The sequence below is a fragment of the Amblyomma americanum genome, chromosome 1 (assembly GCF_052857255.1).
Source record: "Amblyomma americanum isolate KBUSLIRL-KWMA chromosome 1, ASM5285725v1, whole genome shotgun sequence".
Classification (NCBI taxonomy): domain Eukaryota; kingdom Metazoa; phylum Arthropoda; class Arachnida; order Ixodida; family Ixodidae; genus Amblyomma; species Amblyomma americanum.
The window spans coordinates 470,883,270-470,906,053 of NC_135497.1; positions in this window are offsets into that span (position 1 = coordinate 470,883,270).

Here is a 22,784-nt window from a genome sequence, read left to right on the forward strand (position 1 = left end):
AGATCACTGATCACAGGACACAGCGGCGGGCTTCGAGGAACGTCTTCAGATCACAGCTCCAGATCGCTGTCACAATGTGATCATGCATGAAGTAATCATCACCTCCATTTCAACAATGACTTTCTAATGAATATATCTGACAAAGTGCATTTATAGCTCCCAACTTTGCTCAGTCATTATAAAGAGGTCTAATTCCTCTTGGCCGACACGTAGCAGACCTGATTCTAATCTTCAAGTGTAGGGATGATTCTCAGTACTCAATCACCGAATCTGATTAGTAAGTATTTTTACATCTAGAATGTAGCCTACATATGCAAATAATTCACTACCTTGCTGAACATAGTTTCTAAGCACTAGTTTTCATAAGGGCTCTCAGTATGAAATGCAACTTACATAGTTTAATTATTGGGGTATGGAATAAATAATAATATGATTGATACTTTGTGAGGTTTGACTTGGGGAGATAAGTACGTTCTCCCCACTCAATGGCGGCTGACACGGTTAACGAGCGCTGCGATCAGCCGGCGAACCCCGCGTCCCGCTATAACTTGCGCCCTAAGCAGAAACAGAATCTGCCTGCGCAGCCTAGACCAAGGGCGCGAGCCGGCAGGCAGTCTCGTTAGAAGCATGAACGTACGGACCGCTCATGCCGATGAATGGCACGCAAGACTGACTTGCTTTAACCCTCATGACTCTCGTGAGGGTCGAACAGCCACGCAGCACGCGCTGCGGGAGCTGGCTACATCTGTGTTGAACTTTTCCAGCGCAGATGGAAAAGAAGCAGGGCACATCAGAACGACACCGTTCCACTACCAACTACCAGCCACCATCCAGCTTCGGCAACGCGCCGCGCCCTAGGCCCGACGCTACACCCCGCCCGCGACCTGCAGTCGCCACCCTGGCCACCCCGGCTACCTGCCACATCGCATCGGAGCTGCCCACCCGCCGACTGTGCGCCACCGCCTGCGGGCCCCATTACCACCGCAACCCTGGACCCTCGCCTGCTGACCAGGTATGCCAGGGCAGCCCAACCGCGGCCTCAACCATAAAGCGCCGCAGCCCTGGCCCCTGAAGCCACCTGACCCAGTACCTCAGGGGCGCAGCCATGGACCTGGCCTCCAAGCCATCGAAGCCGGCGCCAAGGAGGCGGTCGACCGAATTCAACCGGAACGGCGCAGCCGCGCGCACTCGGGAGTCCGAGACGGGGAGCAAGAGGCCGAGCGCCATCATGCGGGAGGCCAAGCCTTCGGAGCGAAGCAGCTGATCGGTGGGTGCGTAGCGCGGCCGTCAAATGATGCACCGGCTGGAGCCGAAGAACTTCCAACCTCGATCCCTGGATGGCGGAGAAGATCAAGTAATGTTGCTCCTGTTTCTGTGTTTGGGAGGCTTCTTAAGGAGGGGAGGATGTGGGATACACTGGTATCCCCTCCTCGTCCCCCGCGCCAGCGGCGACCGTGACTTACACGGGCGCGCTGGCCACCAGGAATGTGGAGAGAATGCACCCCCGCGACTCTGCTCATTTCCGCCCCAGCACTGACGTGACGTCACGGCAGCGTGCTGCCATCTGCGGAGAGGGTAGCACGCCTAAGCTTGACGGCAACGATTTGCTGCCAGGGAGGCAATGCCCGAAGGGATAAAAGGGGGGAACGCGTGGCGGGAAGCGACTCTCGCCGCCGGACCTTACCTAACTCCCCCCCGTTGGGCGCCAGATGTGGGGTTTGTCTTGGGTAGATAAGTACGTTCTCCCCACTCAATCGCGGCTGACACGGTTCAAAGCCGCCCGGACCCCACCCCGTGATCGCGTACGCTACCGAGCGCTCGCCGACCACGGCGGGCCTTGCTCAGAGGGAACAAAGGAATGACACATTGGCTGACACAAACAGGCATTTATTGCTACAGAAACAATAACACCAGCTAGCAACAAGGTACGCTAATGAATCGAGGTCGTCCGACTCACCAGCAAGGTTCCGAGCGAATGTTCGCCCGCGCTAGGGCAAGAGATATAAACTCCGCATGCCGGACGGGACGAGTACGGGAGCCTGTCTCCCCGTCGCTTCTTCGCCCCGCCGGCGAAGAGCGGAGCCGCGAGTGACGCGCCCGCTCGCAGCGATTATCCCAGCCGAAGACCCTCTCCCGCGCGCGGGCTTTGGCAGTCTCCGCGCAGCGATGCTGGCGCCCTCTCTTGCCAGTTAATGTAACTCACAAGGGATTGCGCTCAGCCTCGAGGTGAGACCGCCGCTGCACGGTGCCTCGCAGGAAAGCAATCTCAGGGGGCTGCAGGGCAGGTCCCCACAACTTACAATTGGGTTTCCAAGTTGATACCGTGTTTTTAGATTTCCTATGAGATTTAGTTGTGTTCCTCCACCCAAACTGATTCTGAACTTAATTGCAACTAAACAATTATGGCATTTTTACAATGATGCAAAGTTTTCTATCGTTTCAGTGAAGTTCATTTCAGTAAACTATTTTATTTCTTCCAAGGAAATTTGATATCTACAGTTTCCAGGCTTATGTTAGTCAATTATGTCTCTTACGTCTTTTTAATATATTAACAACTTACCCAGCTGTAAATCAGGAATTAGAATATTCAATGGTAATTCCACGATTTACCACAACGCATGAGACTTCTCACATGGACGGTCAATAATTAAAGGCAGACCTCGACACAATTTCTTGCTCCTTATTGTCTCTGAATGTGAATAAAACATAGGTAACCAAAAATGATAAAGTGCTTTCAATGCATAGCTCTAAAAGAGTGGTTTAGAACGGACGTTCATTGCCAACAAATTAATCAAGCCGTGACATAACATGAAATCAGCACAGCTACTGCAGCAACCTTCTTGCATGCAGTGAAACGTAGCCAGACATAAAGCAAGTTGTATATTATATAGATATCATCTTGGCTACTGAAAACGTGCAGCAGGCAAAGCAGACGTCAAGCATAAGCACTGCCAGTGGCTACTGAGACAGTATATGCTCTTGTGAGCAGCATTGTAAGGGAGAAAGGATTTTGATTCTTGCTTCTGCTTCACCCCGCCGCGGTGGCTCAGTGGTTAGGGCGCTCGACTACTGATCCGGAGTTCCCGGGTGCGAACCCAACCGCGGCGGCTGCGTTTTTATGGAGGAAAAACGCTAAGGCGCCCGTGTGCTGTGCGATGTCAGTGCACGTTAAAGATCCCCAGGTGGTCGAAATTATTCCGGAGCCCTCCACTACGGCACCTATTCTTCCTTTCTTTCACTCCCTCCTTTATCCCTTCCCTTACGGCGTGGTTCAGGTGTCCAAAGATATATGAGACAGATACTGCGCCATTTCCTTTCCCCAACAACCAATTATTATTATTCTGCTTCACTAATATATTCGCATTTTGAGTTCTACAGCAATCTTGCCTTTATGGTTCAAGGAGTCTAGGCATAAAATACTTGGCTTGTGTGCTCTATATAAAATAGTTCAGTGCACATTATTATACATGGAGCACCCCATGGTATTCCCCTCCTACCCCTACATAATTCATAATTTATTTCTTCTCGACACATTTTTGGTTCTGGTTTCAACAACCGAAAGATGGACACATGTAAGGTGCCACCGCTTCACCGGAGCAGTCGCTCTACCAACTGAGCTAACCGGAACTGCAAGCTTATGGCAGGGTGAGGCTTTCCTTTGTAGCCGTATGTCTGTGCTCGGGTTGATATCAATGAGTAATTACTCCCTTATTACAAATCTATTCCTCCTTGGGGATCCGCCTAAAACATTTGACCAACACTGCTTCCACTTTGAGTTACTGATCAATTCGCGCTCGCCCTACCATAAGCTTGCCGTTCCTGTTAGCTCAGTTGGTAGAGCAACTGTTTCATTGAAGCGGTGGTCTCGGGTTTGAGCCCCGGACCATGACGAATTTTTCTTTAACTACGATGTTTCTGAGAAAGCTGTATAGCTTTTCTTTGTAGCTGTATGGCTGCGCTCGGGTGGATGTCAGTGAGTAATTACTCCCTTATTACAAATTTACACCACATTGAGGGATTCTCTTAAAACATTTGACCGACATGTAAGGTGTGTCAGGTCACGTCAGGGAAGAAAAAAAGCGCAATAACTGTAGATATGTGGTCTGACTTAGAGTCACGTTTCTCTCCATCAAAGTGTTTGGTCTCGTGTCCTTCAGTGCAGAGATGAGCTTGCAACATGGTGATTCCATTTACCTTCCAAGAACTATGGATTTAAGTGCTGTGCATTCTTTCAAGACGCTTGTGCTGATGCCGAGCCCTGTTAAGACACTATAGGCGCACATAACATGGCAGTGAGCATAGTTTCCTCTGAAGTACTGAATAAACTCCTGAAGCTTGGATTCCATGTTGGCCAGAGATGTCTCGAGAAGCTTAGCCGCCTCATTCTTGTCAATGCCCTCTAGCAGAACATGAACAGCATAGTAAATATCGGCTGCGAATTCTTTACGTTTTATGATCTCAATAATTCTTCGCTTGAGGTGGGCCCTTGGCTGTTGACGAGGCGTTCAAGTGTTCAGATGCTTGGTTTTATGAGGTTCAACACCCCAAAACAATTCGACTATGAGGGAGGCCGTAGCGGAGGGCTCCAGATAATTTTGACCACTTGGGATTCTTTGATATGTACTGGCATTGTAGAGTACGCGAAACTTCGCCGTTTCACTTCCATCGAACCCGCATCTTTCGAAGTATTCAGAAGCATCACGTGAAATGGAAGTTCTAGTGAAAGGGCTCCTGTGGAGGACTTCATGGATTCAAAGAATGCTGCCTAGATTCTCTCATGCATTCTTCTGCAGATGAAGCGGTCCATAAGCGGTACCACTCCATACTCCTCCACCACCAAAAGAGTGACCAATTCAAATTCAGGCCCTATTGTTCAAAGTGCGGAGTCAACGCAACACTGTTCATGGCCCCAATACCTTCAGCAGCTCCTCCTTGGACGCTGTCATTATTGCAAGAACAATGTAGACCCTATAATTTATAAACAATTTTTAAAAAATCACTGCTCGCTGTAGCTCGAAACTGATTTCGGCGACATTCTTCAGTGCGCGTCCGCTACCCCCATGACGTCAGTGAGCAGACGGAAAAGCTTGAAGGCTGGCTCTTCTGCCCACAGATATTATCGGGGTAGGGGACATGCCGTAAGATGTGTTACCCGAGTCGGTTGCGAAATTTAAAAATTCTTTCTAAATTATAGCTTGAACGAAGAGCTTTCAAATTTGACTCAAATACCTACAGAGACCACTCCTATCTGTCGCACAAAAACATGGCCATCAAAACCACTTCATGGTCTCTTTAATCGCTGCACCATTGCCCAAGGAGTAGGACCCAGGGGGACATAAGAATGTAAAGTTCACAATGACCTTTAATTAGCTCATTAACACTCGCGCTATATCCTTAAGGCAGAACTCAAGTGTCCATTCATTTTTTTCAATACTGTCTTCATGGGCACTCCTTTCGGAAGGTCATCAACAATGCTCGCCCTTTCCCGGTCAGTGATATGGTCTCCTCTACTTCGCTGCACTTTGTTCATCGGTTCAGGAGGTGCACCACTTTTGCACTCGATTTGACAGTGTATCTAGCGCCACCTGCAATTCGACACTCATTCTCACTTTCTGCTACATACGTTCTTCTGCACTAGCTTCCTGGAGAGTTCTGATGCAAGGTGTGCAAGGTTCGTGGTGTGATCCGTAGCAGACGGCCACACTGCCATGAGGCGTTGAGACAGCAGTGTACCTTTGTAGATGCAGCATCTGCGTCATGTCCTCACCAAAGAGCTGAAATCACAGTAGTGTGCATGCCTGTGTATGTGCTTGTAATCAACTGCTTGGCAGGTCTACTGCGTATGGGTTCTCATCTTTCTGTCCAGACTTGAAAGTTCCTTTACACTATTTCTGTTTAGTGGGCAAATATTATAATTACAAGCAGCAGGATGGAGCGTTTGTATAAAAAGCAGATTGTTAGATGTCTAATATGTGGATGATCGCAACGTTGGTCATGACTCGCTGCGACATCATCCGCACCTGAGCTTACAGTAGCGACTGCCTTTGAAGTCACCGTCAGCCGACACCTTTTGCTGCCAGTCAGTCTCTGATAGTCACTCTGCCGCACAGTCAGTCGACAGTGAACACATGTTATTGAGTTAAAATATATCCAAGTTGTCAGGCAACTATTTTCTGCTGTAATTGGTAGACAAGTGCACATTTGGATAGAACGGCCACAGCCTGAGCCACCCGTATAAACTATCAAAGGTGACTCGAGCGACAGTCTGAATAAATTCTTGAATTCCGAGTTTGTTGCCTCTCTCAAGTACCCCTTGACTCTGTGAAGGTCAACCTGCGCCACTATGCACAATGCAAGAGAAAAGACGGTGTCCAATTTTTCATCACCTCTGGAATGAACAAATTTAATGGCCGCTTACTGAAATGCGCCTTTTTTAAACAAATACACAGTTCTGAATATAACTAGCACAACCCCCGCCTATTCAAAACCATGTGACAAACACCAACACATCGTTGAAGAAGACGAACATTTCTGCACATTTACACTCGATTTGGCCACTGCAGCGGGAATACTAATACCAGGCTACACTCACGCCGCAGGAACTCACGCCGCACTAGCACGGCACTTCTGTGAACTAGTGCAGAAAGTGCAGCCAAATGGTGAGACCTGTACTCAGGTGTGAAATGTTGGTTTGGTTTATGGGGCTTTAACGTCCCAAAGCGACACAGGCTATGAGAGACGCCGTAGTGAAGGGCTCCGGAAATTTCGACCACCTGGGGTTCTGTAACGTGCACTCACATAGCCCAGCACACGGGCCTCTAGAATTTCGCCTCCATAAAAATTCAAACACCGCGCCTTTCGGGCCAGCAGCCGAGTGCCATAACCACTCAGCCATCGCGGCGGCAAAGCGTGCAATGTTGGTATCGTGCCCATGATGTGTATTCTGGTATAAGACCTTGACAACACCCTCTTGTTTTGTAATGATCATAAAAGAGAAGCATCTATAACCACACTTGCAGCTTCCCTGACTTTACATCGCAAGAGTCGTGTTGCTTGACTTGGTCTAGCCACTCCTGACAGTTGTAGAACGTCGCTGTACTTCTGTCGGTAAGCCTTATTTAACATGTAGATTTTATGAACTTGCACACCTGGATCTCTTGTTCCTGTGCTTTCAATTCATAGAACTCTGTAAATTGTGCAGAAAATATGCTATACAAAAAATCATGGACACGGGTGTTAAAATTGAAAGCACTTAATATCAATAACAAATGTAAAAGGCTCCTGTGCTCGTCAAGCATGGTTGTTAGAAAGACATTGCGCAGTATGTGCACTGTAATTTCCTGCACACTGTTCCCACTTGTACTACATGCTTAAAAGTTGAAAGTTTGCACCTTGCAGAATATACAGCGCATTTTTGTCTCAAAATTGCTCAGTATATCTTCAAATGCCTAATGCATTTCAATCACGAACGTTTGTGATAGTTGAGTTGCGCTTCTGTTGCCTTCACCTGAATAAATATTTGAATGCTTGTTTGCTAGCTGGCCCTAGTTGCTACGTATATAACACCCATTTTCATGCATGTTCATGCATGTGCAATTAGGTGACAGAATGAAATATGTTATAGTCATTGCTTGGCGACATGTGCACCCGAAGATACTGAAGACATGAGACATAGCCATAACATTTTCCCCTCTTACAGTCCATATCATATATGATCAGCGCGTGCATATGCATTTTTGATGCGCGGATAGTATGTGCGGAATCTATCTAGCGGGTGCGGACAGTGTACCGGAAATAATGGCAATTCTTCCAGAGCTTAGGTACGTTCACTTCTGGAAGAGTGGCGAGCCATAAGGAAACATTCCCGTGTTACGATTATCAAAAAGGCGACTTGATCGCGCCGGAGAAGCAACTCTTGCTAACGATTATAAACAGGGTTGTCCGCCGCAAAAGCACGACGAACATGTGCCTCTTGATCGCGCAAGTAAGCTTTTTCACGTGCAGGTGTCATATAATATAAGAGCTTCTCGAAATCGACTCAAATAATTAGGGCACCTAATTTTTTCGAAAGGAAATCCGCGCAAAACAAAACAGGACGAAAGACGAGAGGACGCAGAAGCTCGATCAAAGAAGGCACATCACCGGCTTCACAGTTAAGTATCTGTGTAGATTTAATTACAGTTCCCTCTAAAAGAGTTCGCAAGGTATTACACTCGGATCGAGGCCGCGACTTTCCATTGCGTGATCCCCGTTTTCTACCGCTTGTTGGGCCAGCTAGCACACCGAACATAAATATGCACGCAACGGACAGTGGCGAAAGATTCCGTGGAATATTTGTACGCAGATTAGTGAAACGAGCAGTTTTGATTTCTAGCACAACACTCCAATCAAAAACCTGTATACGGCGTCAGTTATTGCCAAATTACGCGCCCAACAAATCGAACACGTACTGCCGTCGCAGTCTTCCTCCACAAACCCTTTGGTTCGAATATCTCCTGCAAAACTTTATGTGGAACAGACACTAACCGGCAAAACATACTCCCGTGCAAAATGTCAGCACTAGCAAAGCATAATTAGGGTTTTGTCGAGCATTCTCCAGAACTGTCTACATGCATGCAGTGCCACGCGAAGTCAACCACACCTGTCTGTCGACGCACCGTGGCCGGAGCGCACTTGCGTCATTTTCGAGTATCCTATGGCTTGTCGTGCATGCACATTCCCATGGAACTCGGATCGTGTTTAACCTCATACCCTTAAAAGCTGTACCGTACGCCAAAAAGTGGCGATTGTCCTAAATCCACAAAAGAGTCCGCCGTTCGTGCGCGCTCTACACAAGACACGAAAGCCACGAAAGGAGTACCGCACAGTGCACGGATAACTATAAAGTAAGAGAACCTCGTCGAAAAAACTACAAATTCACCCGTTGAGCACGTGTATGCGCGCAACGAACTAATTTGTATTGCACTCGCACAAACTAGCTGAATAAAGAAAAAGCTTTCACCCCTCCCCGCCCAGAGAAAAAAAAGGCATTGAGAGACGTCACAGCCGTTGACTGCTTGCAAATTCATGCACGATATAGAAATAATTACCTTTGTCGTTCCCAAAGGGTAGATGCAGTCTTTCAGCAGGAAACTGCACGGTGTACTACGCAGCAATGAAGCACCAAAATTTTCAGCGTTGCAGCGCGCTGCTGCACTGATGCAGCATGTTCTTCCGCCTAGTGAACACCTTGTAGCAGACGCTGAAACGTCTATAATGATGAAGACCGTCGAGGTGTGAGTCACGGTCACTGCGATCAGGTTGATGTAAACCCTCGTTGGGACACTGCCGCCATTCCGGACAGAAGCAGGCACGATGAAGAGAGCGGGGCGCGCGCGCTCGGAAAATGTGAGAAATGAAAAAAAATCTAAGAAAAACTTGCTTTTTGCCAAGCGGACATGACGTAATGAAAAATCACGTGGTCACTGGCGTCACACGTGTGACGTCACGTTTTTTTGACCAATCAGCGTATCCAACGTACCTGGCCGCAAAAGCTTGTTATACAGGGATCATAGCGGACCTTCACAAATGAATCGTGAGCATACCAGATGGAGCCACGTAACGGCGAGGTGGGTGCACACTTGGTGCGTCAGGATCAATCTGCGGGTGCACACACACTGGCGGTGTGAAAGTCCTTAACATCCAGCGCTTCAGATGAAATGATCATATGGCTTGCCGCTTAAATTTTCACACGCTGTGTTCCTATTACCTAACAAAATGGCGTCCACATTAGCAAAACATTCCACTAGCACTACTGCCAATCGTCCAGAACACAACCGCCTTCAGAAGCGATAGGCGAGGCCTTTATCATGAGAGGACCCACAGGACGGTCACCTAAAGAAGCGTCAGAAAGATTTTGTGCCACAGAATAGGAACAAGAATGCCTTTGAGGATTAAACATGAGTCAGCACACATGCATCCCAGCAGTGAGGTAGCTTAGGCGGAGCAGAGATTTTTCTTCATTCTTTTGGTCGCTTTGCCACAGCACTTGATGTTTGCCGACTCAGCTGAATTAATTAAAATAGCGAAAAAAAAGAATATACCGCCTGTGTGTCATAAGAATTTTAACTTCACTGAAAAATCAAGTAATATTTCGTTTAATAGGAGGCTTAGCTGGCATGTGGTTATTAGTGTCCTCCGATGCTTCCAATTTTACCTACATCGTGGTCTACTGAATCGATACGGCTGCACATATGGCCGGTATAATTATGCGATGTTTCTGTTCGATAAAATGGCAGTACACTCTGCTCCCCGTGAGCTGGCCTCAATGACAAATGCGCTCAAGCTAGAAGCAGAGGGAGAAAAATCTTTGAGTAGAGCAGCGTTTGTTGGAAATTGTCACATTTTCTGTCCCCACGCATATTCTTTTACTCCGGTCTTTTGCGAATGCCATTTAGGGAACTGACCTGTAAAACAATATTCGTTCACATCGTCTTTACACTGATGCGTTTATAACAACCTCCTGCGACACAGATATTGCAGTTTAAACATTGTGCTTCACATGCTTCTAGAGGCAACCGAAAAAAAAATGACGCTACAAAAATGCATTCAGAACCAATAATATATATAAAAGTTTTGGAAATTCACTAGAGAATATATAACTTCGTTCAATCGAAAAGTTTATTAACAGAAGCCAGCAGGGGCATAAAAATCCGACACCATTCTCTCCTATCCTGATTACGTCAGAACCGCGGCAAAGGCTTCTCCAAATGATCCCTAACCTTTGATGACCAATGCTGATCAAAGCAGTAGCTCGAAAAAATTTTATTTTTTTCTCCGACATTGCGCACGCTTTCAAATATTTAACACATTTCTGTAAACTTGAAGAAGCCCGTATCTCAACAACTGAAAAAGAAAGGGAAGCACTAGCCCATTCATTCTCGACAGCAGGACACTTTTGGGCGTCCGGGGAGCCACGCGAACATCAATACACAGGGTCAGATATTTTGTGTACTAGATGCAACTGGCCGCGAGTTTTCAGCGTATGACCATGTGGAACCCTTCTTTTATAAGACAGGCAACATTTGTGCACGAAATACTGACAACTAGTCTATAGTAAGAAAGGATATGCCAAAGGAAGCGAGCTCTTACAATTAACTCACTGCTTACATTTTGGAAGAATTGAATTCTACTTATAAGTTTTTGTCTTTACATGAGCTGTAAAAGTACGTCTTTAAAGTTACATGCAGAGTTAAAGAATACGGAGGACAGCAATAGACGAGGAGGTCCAGGAGATACTTTTCAATCGGATTGCAAAATATCTGACGTTTATATTGTAACAGTTGTTACACTGAAAAGGAACTGCAGCGGCTGAACGAGGGCACCAGAGAAACGGACCTACACTTCAGCGTCGTCTACTTCTAGAGGCTGCGATCTCTTTCTTCTACATCCAATCCTCATGTCACTGCCCCCTCTTCAGGAGCATCGTCCCGATGCGGTGTTACCGTCAGACCGAATAGCGGGGAGAAAAAGTGTTCAAGAGGTACACCACCAGTCTGACATCACGGAATATGACTACATGCAGCCGGAAAGTCACTCGGGGGGTCGCTCGTAGTACGGCTTCATTCGCACCACATGCACAACGTCGCTGCGCTTGCCGTTGTGCGATGAACGAGCTGGCGAGGCTGGTGCAACTTCGTACGTTACGTCGCTGAGGCGGCGGACAAGAAGGTAAGGGCCGAAGTAGCGGCGCAGTAACTTTTCGGACAGCCCGCGACGACGATCGGGCGTCCAAACCCACACATAGTCGCCTGGGTGATTGGTAACGTAGCGGCGTCCAAGGTTGTAGCGGTCAGCATCGATCTGCTGCTGACGGTGAATGCGGTGTCTGGCCAGTTGCCGTGCTTCTTCCGCGCGCTGAACATAGGTGGCGACGTCGACAACAAGTTCACTCTCACTGTCAGGGGGGTCCACGGGTAGCATAGCATCGAGGGGGGTGGTAACCTGTCGACCGAAGACTAATTCAAACGGAGTGAACTGCGTCGTCTCTTTCTGCGCGGTATTATACGCGAATGTTGCGTATGGGAGAATTTCGTCCCATGTCTTGTGCTCGATATCAATATACATGGTAAGCATGTCGGTCAAGGTCCTGTTGAGGCGTTCTACCAAGCCATTTGTCTGCGGGTGGTAGGCTGTTGTACGTCTATGGCTGGTGTGCGTGAGCTTGAGTACAGCCTGAGTGAAGCGGGCCGTAAATGCAGCTCCACGGTCAGTAATGATAGCTGCAGGAGCGCCATGACGCATGACGATGTTGTGGACGAAGAAGACGGCGACTTCAGCAGCAGTACCGTTTGCAAGTGACGTGGTCTCAGCGTATCGGGCCAAATAATCTGTCGCGACCACAATCCACCGGTTTCCTCTGGTCGACTTCAGAAAACGGCCGAGGAGGTCTATGCCAATTTGCTGAAAAGGGGTCTTTGGTGGTGCTATGGGCTGCAGAAAGCCGGCTGGCTTCAGAGGAGGAGATTTGCGCCGTTGGCAATCCCGGCATGTTGTTACGTATCTACGCACGGATGGGAGTAAATTGGGCCAGTAATACTTAAGCCGAATCTTTGCCAGTGTGCGACGAACCCACAAGTGGCCGGCGGATGGTTCATCATGACAAGCGCTTAAGATTTCGGAGCGTAACTGGGATGGCACAACAAGCAGAAACGTCTCTTTGTTGCTGTCAAAGTTGCGCTTGTAGAGGACTCCACGCCGCAGAATGAAGGTCTGTAGTCCACTGCGAAACACACGAGGTACATGAGAATTCAAACCCTCCAGATACTTAACGAGTGGCGCCAACTCAGAATCTGCTCGTTAAAGCTGCACCATACGGGAGATGCTAATGGCACAAAGAACAGGGCAATCTTCGGGGATGTCTTGCGTAGCCGGTTCCACGGGCGGTCGTGATAAACAGTCCGCGTCCTGGTGCTGCCGACCCGATTTATACACGATCGTAACGTCGTACTCCTGTAAACGGAGGCTCCATCTGGCCAACCGGCCAGAAGGGTCTTGAATGCTGACCAGCCAGCATAGCGAGTGATGATCGCTGACAACACGAAACGGTCGGCCGTAGATGTAAGGTCGAAACTTACTCAGAGCCCAGATGACGGCAAGGCACTCTTTTTCGTTCGTCGAATAGTTCCGTTCCGATCGAGAAAGTGTGCGGCTCGCGTAGGCGATTACTCACTCTGCGCCGTCCTGCCACTGTACGAGGATCGCTCCGAGGCCGACATTGCTGGCGTCAGTGTGGACATCAGTCTCTGCATTCTCGACAAAATGAGCTAGTATTGGCAGACTTTGAAGGCGGCAGCGGAGTTCATCGAAGGCTTCGTATTGGGCACTTCCCCATACGAAGGGTGTGTCATCTCGAGTCAAGGCAGTCAATGGCTCAGCTAGGCGAGAAAAATCTTTAACAAAGCGGCGGTAATACGAGCAGAGGTCCAAAAAACGTCGGAGGGCCTTCTTGTCGGTTGGGCGTGGGAAACTGGAGACGGCGGAAGTCTTGTCGGGGTCTGGAAGAACACCTTGTGCGCTGACAACATGTCCTAAGAAACGGAGCTCCTCGAAGGCGAAATGGCATTTCTCTGGCTTGATCGTTAGTTGTGCAGACTGAAGAGCTTTAAGGACAATGCGCAATCGCTGCAAGTGTTGTTCGAAGCTAGACGAAAAGATGACCACGTCGTCCAGGTACACAAGGCACGTCTGCTACTTCAAACCAGCTAAAACAGTGTCCATCATGCGTTGTAATGTGGCCGGAGCGGAGCAAAGTCCAAACGGGAGCATCTTAAATTCGTACAGACCGTCGGGTGTCACGAAAGCCGTTTTCTCGAGGTCTCGCTCGTCCTCCTCGATCTGCCAATATCCGCTTTTCAGATCTAAGGAAGAGAAGAACCTGGCGTCCCGGAGTCGGTCAAGGGCATCATCGATCCTCGGGAGTGGGTATACGTCCTTTTTGGTAACATTATTTAGTTTCCTGTAATCAACACAGAATCGCAACGTGTTGCCTTTCTTTTTCACCAGGACCACCGGCGGCGCCCACGGACTTGTTGACGGCTGTATAACGTCGTCTGCAAGCATGTCATCGACTTGCGTCCTAATAGATTCGCGCTCTTTAGGCGAAACGCGATTTGGACGCTGACAAACTGGTGGCGTGGCCGAATCGGTGACAATGCGATGCTTGGCTACCGGCGTACGTCCGACCTTGGAGCTCGCCGCGAAGCAATCTTTAAAATCAAGTAGCAGCGACGACAGAAGGTTCTTCTGATGAGGTGACAACTCCGGGTTGATTTTAACCTTCTGAAGGGCGTTACTTGGTGCGGCATCGTCGTGAAGATTCACCTGTACGGGGCACAGATTCGGCAACCTATCCACGTCGTCGAGGAAGGCGACGGCCGTTCCCTTGGCGAGGTGCTGAATTTCATTCGTGAAATTCGTCAGAAAAACTGTCGCACAGCCGTAATTCAGTTCAACAAGACCGCGCGCGAAAGCCACACCCTTCTCGAGCAACAGCGAAGGGTGACTGTCCGCAATACCTTCGTAGTCGTGACACGAGTCGTTCCTCACTAACACCAGCACACTGGACCGTGGTGGCAGCATTACGTCGTCTTCGACTATACGCAGAGCGTTGACTCCTGGGCCTTCTGTGTTACTGTGCGCCACGGCTTGCTTCGTCGACAATGTGACTCGCGCCTCGTGTAGATCGATCACAGCACCGTTTGCCTGTAGAAAGTCGAGGCTAAGGATCAAATCTCTCGAACACTCGCTCAACACGACGAATTCACTCACGTAGACGAAACCGCGGATGCCGACTCGGGCTGTGCACCTTCCGGCCGGGCTAATGAGGTGACCTCCAGCCGTGCGAATGCTAGGGCCCAACCATGGTGTCAAAACTTTGCTCAATTCCTGGGCGAGGGTGGTGCTCATCACGGAATAGTCAACCCCAGTATCAAGTAAAGCGATGATGTCAGTTCCGTCAATCGTCACACGCAAATCAGAAGTAGCGCGTCGGATGCTGTCGCTACCCTGCCCCGGTGAGGAATCAGCGTATCGGTATATCGGCGGCGGAGGATCTTCAGTTTTCCCGACAGCAGCGGCCTTGCCTCCGGAGACCGCTGGAATTAGTTTTCCCGGCGTGGACTGGGAGAACGCCGCTCAGGGTAGCCGGCGTCTCGGCGAGGGCTTGGGGAACGGTAACGCAGCGGAGATGACGTCGTAGGATCGTAGCGACCGTATGTCCCAGGCCTCTGACGTGCCGACAGATGAGCTTCAATTTCGAATGGTCGTTCGCCATTCCGGGGGCAAGGGTCGTCGGGTGCCAAACCACGCAGACCCTCTCGGCGGTACAGGCAGGCCCTGTAAAGATGTCCCGCCTCACCACAGCGGTAGCAAAGGGGCCGCCGGTCCGGTGCACGCCACATTTCACACTTCCGTGGCCGCTGATAAGCTGGTCGAGCAGGCACACGGGAAAGACCAGACTGCTGCGCTGCGTGAGTCGCATTATTCACGTCGTAGCCTGGCGTTGGGGCCCGGCAGAGGACAGATGCATAGGTTGGTCTGACCTCAGTCTGTCTTGGGATCTCAGGCTGTTGTTGTTGCTGTGCTGCTAGGCGCACCTCGTCCCGGACGACTTCAGACAGCGATGTAACAGATGCCGCGCTGGGAGGCAGCTGGAGGGCTTGTAATTCCTCCCTGACGATCGACCTGATTAGGTCCCGTAAAACGGGCATCACTCCCTAGTGGCATCGAAGAAACAGCGGGCCCAAGCGTGCTTACATCCCGATTGTATTGCCGGGCTCGTTGCAGGAGCGTCGTCTCCATGGTAGTCGCTTCCGTGAGGAATTCGGCAACAGTACGCGGTGGACTGCGCACAAGAGAGGCGAAAAGTTCCTGCTTGACCCCGCGCATGAGGTGGCGAATCTTCGTCTCCTCCGCCATGGATGGGTCAGCACGCTTGAAGAGGCGCGTCATGTCCTCTACATACATGCGGACGCTTTCGTTAGTCCGCTGGTTACGGGAGCGAAGCGCAGCTTCAGCTTTCTCCCGGCGGTCTGCGTTGGGGAATGTAGCTATGAGATTTTGGCGAAATGTCTCCCAGGTGGACAGGTTGCTCTCATGGTTCTCGTACCATGTCCTAGCGGAGTCCTCGAGCGCAAAATACACATTATGGAGCTTACGGTTGTCGCTCCAACCGTTGTAGCGGGCGACCCGCTCGAAGGTGTCCAGCCAGTCTTCCGCATCTTCGTACACGTCGCCATGAAAAGATCGCGGTGTTCGCGGCGTGTGGTAGAGGATGGGCGCCGGGAACCTACTGTCTGTGGCCATTTCCGGTGGGACCGTCGGTCGAGGCTGCGTCTTCCTCGTCGGGTTGTCAAGAGGCCTGAACTCAGGTGTCTCACCGCGGAGGCGGCGGCTTGGGCGCTGATGGACCGGTGTGAGTGCCGTCTTTATCTCGTAGGCGTACGCAGGTCGGGAAGCGTACCCAGCACCTCCACCAGATGTGTAACAGTTGTTACACTGAAAAGGAACTGCAGCGGCTGAACGAGGGCACCAGACAAACGGACCTACACTTCAGCGTCGTCTACTTCTAGAGGCTGCGATCTCTTTCTTCTTCTACTTCCAATTCTCCTGTCAATATTGACGACTTGGGCCACCCAGAATATAGCCCAAGGCGAGCCAACTCTCCTGATGACCATTGCGCACTTAAATTCGCAACAAATTTTCGCAGCAATCTTACAGGGGATTAGCACAACAGCGCCAAGCGCTTCTTCTAAAGCGCATTCGGGCACTTCTGAAATTCTCAGGGACGCGAAGACACCAAAAGAAAGCTGACCCAAATCTGGCAGCACAAAGATTTGTCTCTCATGGATACTGCTATAAAGGCAACCTGCCGCCCACCGTCGCATCTGCGCTCAGTAGTGCCGCAGGTACTCCAAATTGCCCTACGCAACAATTAAATAAGTACTAATCAATGACGCCAGTTTTATTACTTTCTAAGTTTAACGCTTTTTTGTATGTATTCGAACTATATTTCTGTTTCTCTCCATGGAGAGCAAAATAAACTTTTGGACATCAAATTTCTAATTACTGCTGAATTGCACGATCAGCGGTCGTATTATCGGAGTGAATTTTCTCGTCTCAACCGCCCCTGTGTCGCCCACTGATACGTCTCCTTTTCCTTGGAATCCTTTCTGATCCCCCAAGCGACTATCCGTTACTTGCACTGAGCGCAACTCCAGAACCTGCCCTCCTTTCGGGCTAATGCATCTATAACAAAATTTTTTTCTCTAATTTTCTCTGCTCTTTTACTCTCTCTTAATATTGCCCTTATCCCTGCAGGGTGGCGTCTGCAGCTTGCAGGCGTTGGTGATTGGCGACACCACGGGTTCCCTATCATCTGCAGGGACTTCCCTGCAGGGAGATGATGTTGGACAGTGCATCACCACGGATCCGAGCACCCGCGCTTCGCCGTGCGTGGCATCGCCGTATCCGGGGAAAAGGGGATCCTGCTGGTGGAGTCGATGCTGAGCGTTAGGGCCTTTAAGGCCCCTCGTCGGAGTCAACACACCACTTTGGCCCCAGCTTCCTGTAGACGGCACCTCCGGCTTGACCCGACCGGGGGAAATTGGCAGTCGCCTTTTCCTGTCCTCCCCTCCATCTTTCACTTTCCTATCTTCTTTCTCACAACTCTCCTATCTTCTCCTTTATTAATTACTTTTCCTTCTTCCTGGCGGCGAGGGTTAACCTTGTGTGACCAACTACCCTAAGTTGTGTTATATTCGGTTATAGTTGGGGCGTACAGCTGGTGTGGGCAGAACTTGCTTGCAAGTTCCTGTCCCGTCCCCAAGTTCGGCTGCATGGTGGGTGGCTGGCACCGTGGCCGAAAAACACATACACTATATGGCTAACCTTCTCTTAGCAAATGATCGCCCACTAAACGAGGGTGGACCGAAGTCACTACGCAGTTTTTGCAAAAAAAAAGAAATCTTCCCCAGATACCATGTCGCACAACGTGAGGTACCTGAAAAACAAGCCAGAATTATCTCCCTTTTTCTGGTTTCAAGGAGTCACGGAATCATCAGGCCCTGGGTATAAGATGACGAAGCTGGAGAGTGGCGATCTACACCTTCAGGTCAGAGACAACGCACAGCATTCGAAGCTCTCAAACATGGCAACCTTTAGAGAAATACCTGTTTCTATCAGTGCACAAAGATCTCTCAACACTGTCAAAAGGGTGATTTCAGAACAAGACTTCATCACTCTGACAGAGGCAGAAATGCTACATGGTCTCAAGGACCAGAATTTCCCTGCAGTGCAGCGCATAAAAATCAGGAAAGAAGACATGGAAATTCCAACAAAGCACTTAGTTCTGACTTTTGCCTCCAGCCAACTCCCTGATACCGTTGAAGCATGTTACATGAAAAAAGCAGTCAAACCATACATCCCAAATCCTCGCCTGTCTTTCAAGTGCCAAAGGTTTGGCCATGGATCGCAGAGTTGCAGTGGCCACCAAACATGTGCCAAATGTGCATCTAATGAGCACGAATCTGATGTCTGCAATGCAGCACCAAAGTGCGCTAACTATGAAGGGGACCACCCCGCATATTTTAAGTCTTGCTCATCCTGGAAGAAAGAAAAGGAAATTATTACTATCAAAACCAAAGAAAACATTTCATTCCAGGAGGCAAGAAAAAGAAATAAACAAGCTCAGGGAACTTTCTTGTTCACGGCAAAAACAAATTTCGCCGATGTGGTGCGACGGGGCGGGGCACCACATCAGGCTTCGGCATCTGCCCAGGCCACACACAGTGAGCCGAAGGCAGGGCCATCAGCGCCCTAGGCAGACGCAGCGAAGGCTGCCCTGCCAATCTCTAAAAAGGGCCCGGCGGCCTCCGGGTCAGCCGCCCGCAAGGCTTCTCGCAGTCGGGAGAGGCCAACAAACAGTACCCCCGTGGGCAATCCGCTGCGTGCTAGAACCTCTAGCGAGGTGATGGACGTAGCACCGAGCTCACCTCCGCTGCAGCGAGTGGCGGCGGAGCTCTCTTGATAGAAAAAAACAACAAAAATCGTCATAACTGGCCCCAAAGAAATAGGGACCTAATTTTTCAAATACATGCTTCAAAAAATCAAAATGACAATGCTAATACACTGGACTTGTAAAGGATTATTTAATAACTTACGCGATATAAAGACATCTTAGCCACATTCGCACCCGTGGCCTTATGTATCCAAGAAACGAACTTACGCCCGAAAAACAGAAACGTACTCAAGAAACATAAAGTATTTCGCCGCGACCGAGAGAATGCAAGGCGGCTCTCAGGTGGCGTTGCTATCATAGTGAGAAATGATGTCCCGGCTCGTGAGCTTCAACTACAGACTAAATTTGAAGCTGTTGCAGCTACTCTGCTCACATCTAAAACTAACATTGTGTTGTATTTACCTTGACCCCATCTCATAGCAACGCAGCCGCCGCGGTGGCTGAGTGGTTACGGTGCTCGGCTGCCGGCCCGAAAGACGCGGGCTCGATCCCGGCCGCGGCGGTCGAATTTCGATGGAGGCGAAATTCTAGAGGCCCGTGTATTGTGCGATGTCAGTGCACGTTAAAGAACCCCAGGTGGTCGAAATTTCCGGAGCCCTTCACTACGGCGTCTCTCATAGCCTGAGTCGCTTTGGGACGTTAAACCCTCATAAACCAAACCATCTCATAGCAACAATACATGAAATAGAAAATCTTTTTGAGCAGCTACCAGAGCCGTATCAGGTAGTTTGTAATTTTAACGCAAATTCCTCGTTTTGGCGGAATGAAAACGGACACCTGGAGGACAAATTGTAGAGGATTTTAGTCTCAGCAATAATTTTTGTCTGTTGAACTCCGGTAAAACTACTTACTGCTCTTCAGGGAAATTTAGGTGTTTAGATCTCTCCTTTAGTTCGCCGTCTGTTTTTAACAATTTTAAATGGGATGTCATACCCAACCCATATGGCAGTGATCACCTCCCTGTAATAACAAGTCTAGCATCTGCACCTGAAATAACCCGGACAAAACCGCGACGCTGGATGCTGTCTTTAGCTCACTGGGAACTTTTTAGATCAGACGGCAGGTTAGAAAAGAAATAGATTTAAAAAATATTGACATCGATGAAATAAATGAGAACTTCACTGATTGTATCTTAGCTGCCGCACATTTGGCTATTCCAAAGTCTGCAGGAATGGTACGGCCAAATCAAAAAGTTTGGTGGACACAAGATTTTAAAGATGCAAAAAAACGACAAAATAGAGCTTGGGAAATTTTTCGCCGGTACCCCACACAAGAACATCTAGTAAATTTTAAAAAAGCAAGAACTAAAGCTCGGTATGTCCGTCGTAGTGCTGAGAAAGCGTCATGACAGAACTATGTGTCATCCATAAACAGTCAAATTTCATAAAAAATGTGTGAACAGGTAGGAAAAATAAATGGCAACTTCTCACCATACACAATGCCACTTTTGACACCACCTGGTACACAAACAAATATAAGGGAACAGCCAGATATACATGGTGAGCACTTCGCTACAGTTTCTAGCTCGTCACATTACACCCAGTCATTTCTAAAATACAAAAACATGGCCGAAAAACGAAGACTTCCAACGAGTGGAGGTGCTAATGAACAGTAAAATACTTTAATTACCGTCCAGAAACTCAATAGAGTGCTCTCTTCTCTAAAAAAACAGCCCCAGGACCCGACCAAATACACTATGAAATGCTGGCCCATCTTTCCCAGCCTGCAGTAGATGCACTTCTAAGAATATTTAACAAACGTTTGGTATCAGGCAATCTACCCAAAGTCTGGAAAAAAGCTTATATTGTACCAGTTCTTAAACCCGGGAAAGAACCAAACTCCCCAGCAGTTATAGACCCATAGCTCTTACCAGTTGCGTCGCCAAATCGTTTGAAAGTGTCCTGAACATGATTAACTTTTGTCCTTCAATCTTGTGACTTTCTTGATATCAATCAGTGTGGTTTTAAAAAAAGATGCTCCAAAACAGACCGCTTAGTTCATCTAGAAAATACCGCCAGAGATGCTTTTATATACAAACAACACTGTCTTGCAGTTTTCTTTACTTAGAAAAGGCATATGACACGTGAGGTTCGGGTTTCGTCAAGATCTTGCCGAACTTAAAACCGAGGCAGAATGTTGAATTGCTTAAAAGAGTTCTTATTCAACCATTCATTCCACGTGCTATAGGCTCAACCCTCTCAAAGAATTTTATTCAGGAGAATGGAGTAGCTCAAGGATGTATTTTAAGTACAGCACTCTTCGTAGTAAAAATGAATTCTATTAGGAAAATATTCCCGGGGTCTATTATGTATTCTGTCTATGTTGACGACCTTCAGATGGCATGCACATCCTCCAACATATCTAGATGCGAAAGGCAAATACAGCTTACAATAAATGAACTGGAAACATAGGCAGACAAGAAAGGTTTCCAGTTCTCTACACAGAAAACAGTGGCCTTAATTTTTTAACTCAAACGGGTCGTACAGACAGATCCCAGTCTACACATAAACAGAACCCAGTTACCTTTTAAAAATGAACACAAATTCCTAGGTATAGCTTTTGATAAAAAACTTACTTTCCTGCCCAACATAAACGCTTTGACAAAGAAAACATCGCATTCTTTGAACAAACTGAAATTCCTTTCGAGTAAACACTGGGGTTTTGATTGGGTATGCCTCCTGCAGATTTATCGCTCTGTAGTACGGTCCATTTTAGAATATGGTTGCGTGTATGGCTCAGCAAGGCCATCGTACTTGAAATGACAAGGCCCAGTGCAAAACTTAGGCTTACGTCTTTCAACTGGTGCGTACAGAACGTAGCCCATAAATAGTATTTATGTTGAAACTAACGAGTCATCACTCACAGACAGAACTATGCTCACATGCTCATACATTCTTAAAATTCGTTCCATGCCAAACATATATGCTACCCAATTGTTACAAAGTGCCCATCTCGAACAATGTTTACCACCAAACCTCTGGCAATCAGACCACTTCTGTGCTTTGAAGACAAATGCCAAGAAATAGATGTAATGGACACATTGCTTAACATTGCCCGCAAACCTGACCCACTCCCGCCTTGGTTCTGCCTGCCCTCTATGTGCGACTTCACATTAACACAGTTTCAGAAAAAAAACACACCACATGAGCGTATATTAGAAGAATACTTAACCCTAAACGAAAAATACAGAGAATATACAGCATTTTATACTGATGGATCAAAATCTCCGCACTACGTCGGAAGTGCTGTGGTACAAAATAATTGGCAAATAACAATACGGCTGCATGAGTGCGCATCCATTTTCACGGCAGAGTGTTACGCAGTTTCTGTGGCTGTAGAAAAAATTCTAAATGAGAATATTGTGAATATAATCATTTACATTGATTCTCTGAGCGTACTCACGTCACTTCATAGAAATAAGGTTACACCACATATCGATGACATCATTCATAACATAAGAAGAGCTACAACACAGGAACAAGACATAAAATTTTGCTGGGTGCCAAGCCACATCAGAATCACGGGTAATGAAAAGGCGGATGCATGTGCTGCGAAAGCTCGGAACAAAGATATAAAGAACGTAAACATTCCATACAAAGCTGGCATGAAGCTGGTACAATGTAAAATCAGGTATAAATGACTGTCCCAATGGAACACTGAAAGAAATAATAAGCTACACTTAGTAAAACCCTTAAAAAAAGGATGGAAGTTGGGCTGATAGCAAAAA